At 51.9% G+C, this 5,000-nt stretch overlaps 1 non-coding gene across 1 annotated transcript in view; it reads right to left on the bottom strand.

Annotated features, from left to right (window-relative positions):
- Positions 1-1,014, bottom strand: part of LOC124584011 — a 1,910-nt gene extending 896 nt beyond the window's left edge. The window contains exon 1 of the ribosomal RNA XR_006974432.1: positions 1-1,014. This exon is cut by the window's left edge and continues 896 nt beyond it. This is a non-coding gene — a ribosomal RNA (small subunit ribosomal RNA).
- Between the last annotated feature and the right edge of the window lie 3,986 nt (positions 1,015-5,000).

Below are 5,000 nucleotides of genomic sequence, written 5' to 3'. Positions count from 1 at the left end.
TCCAAGAATTTCACCTCTAACGTCGCAATACGAATGCCCCCGCCTGTCCCTATTAATCATTACCTCGGGTTCCGAAAACCAACAAAATAGAACCGAGGTCCTATTCCATTATTCCATGCACACAGTATTCAGGCGGGCTTGCCTGCTTTAAGCACTCTAATTTGTTCAAAGTAAACGTGCCGGCCCACCGAGACACTCACTCAAGAGCACCCTGGTAGGATTGCAACGGGGTCCGCCTCGGGACGCACGAGCACGCACGAGGCGCGTCGCACGCCTTCAGCTCGCCCCACCGGCAGGACGTCCCACGATACATGCCAGTTAAACACCGACGGGCGGTGAACCAACAGCGTGGGACACAAATCCAACTACGAGCTTTTTAACCGCAACAACTTTAATATACGCTATTGGAGCTGGAATTACCGCGGCTGCTGGCACCAGACTTGCCCTCCAATAGATACTCGTTAAAGGATTTAAAGTGTACTCATTCCGATTACGGGGCCTCGGATGAGTCCCGTATCGTTATTTTTCGTCACTACCTCCCCGTGCCGGGAGTGGGTAATTTGCGCGCCTGCTGCCTTCCTTGGATGTGGTAGCCGTTTCTCAGGCTCCCTCTCCGGAATCGAACCCTGATTCCCCGTTACCCGTTACAACCATGGTAGGCGCAGAACCTACCATCGACAGTTGATAAGGCAGACATTTGAAAGATGCGTCGCCGGTACGAGGACCGTGCGATCAGCCCAAAGTTATTCAGAGTCACCAAGGCAAACGGACCGGACGAGCCGACCGATTGGTTTTGATCTAATAAAAGCGTCCCTTCCATCTCTGGTCGGGACTCTGTTTGCATGTATTAGCTCTAGAATTACCACAGTTATCCAAGTAACGTGGGTACGATCTAAGGAACCATAACTGATTTAATGAGCCATTCGCGGTTTCACCTTAATGCGGCTTGTACTGAGACATGCATGGCTTAATCTTTGAGACAAGCATATGACTACTGGCAGGATCAACCAGGGAGCTGCGTCAACTAGAGCTGAGCAGCCGGCCGCCCGGGAGTGTGTCCCGGGGGCCCGCGCGAACACGCAAGCGTCCGCTCAATTATTCTGCAAACAGGAGGAGGCTGAGCTCCCCTGCACCATACACCTCGAAACCCTCTCAGGTCCCGGCGGCGCGCAGCGCCGTCCTAAGTACTTGGTCGGGTTCGAGAGAGGCGCAATCGCCCGGAGTTTGGCGAGTAGACGCTTTAGGTGCGACCACCCGTGCTCCCAACTGAGCTTGCCGCTGCCGACAGAGGCCCGGGAGCGTGCTGTCGTGGCATTGCCGGCGGGAGACAACACGCGCCACCTACGGTGACCGGCAGCTCCAACGCCAGCGCCACAGAAGGACAAAAGCCCCACTTGGGTGCCGAAGCGAACTCTCCCAGCACAGCGCACGCGCCAACACGTCCGCACAGCTGCGATACAAACCACCTGCGAGAACCGCAGAGGCGACCGAGCAGCAGACGGCGTCGCGGCGCCGAGCGCCGGGCGGCGGCGCATCCTCAGCGCACACAGTCCTCAATCGGACCAGCACACTGCAGATGTCCACCGCGCTTCGCACCGGGCCCGCGAGGACCTACTTTGGCCGCACGGCGCCGCGTGCAGGGTGCGCCGGCGCGCAGCTGCGCCGCCTGCCGCCTCCGTCGGCCGGCGCGCCTGCCACTGGCCGCCCCCACCAGCCGGCTGTAGCGCGTGCGCCCACGCACCGCGCGGCCAGCACGCCGGGAGGCCCCCCCTCACCGGCCGGGGACGGTCCCACCCAGCCACCGCCGCGTATCGCTTCACACCCAGATGCCATTCACGTTCGTGGGCATGGTGGGTATCGCTGGAACAACCGGTTGGTAGCTCAACCGATCGTCGCCATCACTGATTCACCTCTAGCGAGAACAACCGCACCACAACGGTTTACCAGTTGTTCATTTGCGTAACGTCACCAGCAAACGTAGGCGTCCATCGCCATTTGCAAATTCAACGATTGTTGCATGCCTGTGTCAGGTGTCACGACACACTATGTCTGCCCACATACACGCAACAACATGTGCACGCTTCGCGAACACGTGGAAGGTGGCCCCCGTACGTATGCGATGTCCATTGCGCGAACGACTGTCAACCGGCCTCTGTCGCATGTCGCAGATGTGGAACGCAGTGCACCATGCTATCACGGTGTGTGAGAAGAGACGACTACGTCTGACAACACGCGCCACTACATCAACAGACGGCTCATGCTGATCGCCATCCAGGGCATACCACACTGCAATCCAGCTCTTATAGGGAGACGACACGTAGCTGAGTGCACAACATTTGGACCGCATGGTTCGCCGTTGTTGGCGCAGTCGTTGTACGGTCACATGTACCACGATGTATCATTCAGTACATGAGGACCAATGTGCAGTACAGTGTGTGATTTGGACGTACAACATCAGCGGACAGTTGACACAGGCCGTACCACAGCGTAGGCTAAGTGCTTCGCCATGCAAATGCCAATGAACAACTGCAAATGCCAATGAACAACTGCAAAGGGCATTGAGCATGTACGTCCTGCTGCCATCCACATTACAGTGTATAGCTGCAAGGTGTTTAACATGAAGCGATACACTGGGGACCGGGCAGTGCGAGTAGCAAACTATATTGCGGGGGTTGCAGTTAGGCAACACTACACTAATTTAACGCGTCGTATGACAATTACAGAGCAGGTTAAGGCCCAACGTGTGTTGGGTTAAGGCCCAACGTGTGTTGGGTTAAGGCCCAACGTGTGTTGGGTTAAGGCCCAACGTGTGTTGGGTTAAGGCCCAACGTGTGTTGGGTTAAGGCCCAACGTGTGTTGGGTTAAGGCCCAACGTGTGTTGGGTTAAGGCCCAACGTGTGTTGGGTTAAGGCCCAACGTGTGTTGGGTTAAGGCCCAACGTGTGTTGGGTTAAGGCCCAACGTGTGTTGGGTTAAGGCCCAACGTGTGTTGGGTTAAGGCCCAACGTGTGTTGGGTTAAGGCCCAACGTGTGTTGGGTTAAGGCCCAACGTGTGTTACGTTACGGCGCAACGTGGGTTGCGTTACGGCGCAACGTGGGTTGCGTTACGGCGCAACGTAGGTTGCGTTACGGCGCAACGTAGGTTACGTTAAGGCGCAACGTAGGTTACGTTAAGGCGCAACGTAGGTTACGTTAAGGCGCAACGTAGGTTACGTTAAGGCGCAACGTAGGTTACATTAAGGCGCAATATAGGTTACATTAAGGCGCAATATAGGTTACATTAAGGCGCAATATAGGTTACATTAAGGCGCAATATAGGTTACGTTAAGGCGCAATATAGGTTAGGTTAAGGCGCAATATAGGTTACGTTAAGGCGCAATATAGGTTACGTTAAGGCGCAATATAGGTTACGTTAAGGCGCAATATAGGTTACGTTAAGGCGCAATATAGGTTACGTTAAGGCGCAATATAGGTTACGTTAAGGCGCAATATAGGTTACGTTAAGGCGCAATATAGGTTACGTTAAGGCGCAATATAGGTTAGGTTAAGGCGCAATATAGGTTAGGTTAAGGCGCAATATAGGTTAGGTTAAGGCGCAATATAGGTTAGGTTAAGGCGCAATATAGGTTACGTTAAGGCGCAATATAGGTTACGTTAAGGCGCAATATAGGTTACGTTAAGGCGCAATATAGGTTAGGTTAAGGCGCAATATAGGTTAGGTTAAGGCGCAATATAGGTTAGGTTAAGGCGCAATATAGGTTACGTTAAGGCGCAATATAGGTTAGGTTAAGGCGCAATATAGGTTAGGTTAAGGCGCAATATAGGTTAGGTTAAGGCGCAATATAGGTTAGGTTAAGGCGCAATATAGGTTAGGTAAAGGCGCAATATAGGTTACGTTAAGGCGCAATATAGGTTACGTTAAGGCGCAATATAGGTTAGGTTAAGGCGCAATATAGGTTACGTTAAGGCGCAATATAGGTTACGTTAAGGCGCAATACAGGTTACGTTAAGGCGCCATACAGGTTAGGTTAAGGCGCCATACAGGTTAGGTTAAGGCGCAATACAGGTTAGGTTAAGGCGCAATACAGGTTAGGTTAAGGCGCAATACAGGTTAGGTTAAGGCGCAATACAGGTTAGGTTAAGGCGCAATACAGGTTAGGTTAAGGCGCAATACAGGTTAGGTTAAGGCGCAATACAGGTTAGGTTAAGGCGCAATACAGGTTAGGTTAAGGCGCAATACAGGTTAGGTTAAGGCGCAATACAGGTTAGGTTAAGGCGCAATACAGGTTAGGTTAAGGCGCAATACAGGTTAGGTTAAGGCGCAATACAGGTTAGGTTAAGGCGCAATACAGGTTAGGTTAAGGCGCAATACAGGTTAGGTTAAGGCGCAATACAGGTTAGGTTAAGGCGCAATACAGGTTAGGTTAAGGCGCAATACAGGTTAGGTTAAGGCGCAATACAGGTTAGGTTAAGGCGCAATACAGGTTAGGTTAAGGCGCAATACAGGTTAGGTTAAGGCGCAATACAGGTTAGGTTAAGGCGCAATACAGGTTAGGTTAAGGTACGACATAGGTTAGGTTAAGGTACGACATAGGTTAGGTTAAGGTACGACATAGGTTAGGTTAAGGTACGACATAGGTTAGGTTACGGTACGACATAGGTTAGGTTACGGTACGACATAGGTTAGGTTACGGTACGACATAGGTTAGGTTACGGTACGACATAGGTTAGGTTACGGTACGACATAGGTTAGGTTACGGTACGACATAGGTTAGGTTACGGTACGACATAGGTTAGGTTACGGTACGACATAGGTTAGGTTACGGTACGACATAGGTTAGGTTACGGTACGACATAGGTTAGGTTACGGTACGACATAGGTTAGGTTACGGTACGACATAGGTTAGGTTACGGTACGACATAGGTTAGGTTACGGTACGACATAGGTTAGGTTACGGTACGACATAGGTTAGGTTACGGTACGACATAGGTTAGGTTACG

This window comes from Schistocerca americana, unplaced genomic scaffold (assembly GCF_021461395.2).
Source record: "Schistocerca americana isolate TAMUIC-IGC-003095 unplaced genomic scaffold, iqSchAmer2.1 HiC_scaffold_47, whole genome shotgun sequence".
Taxonomy (NCBI): domain Eukaryota; kingdom Metazoa; phylum Arthropoda; class Insecta; order Orthoptera; family Acrididae; genus Schistocerca; species Schistocerca americana.
The sequence above is the reverse complement of the archived record's forward strand: the minus strand, read 5'-3'. Positions and strand labels throughout refer to the sequence as shown.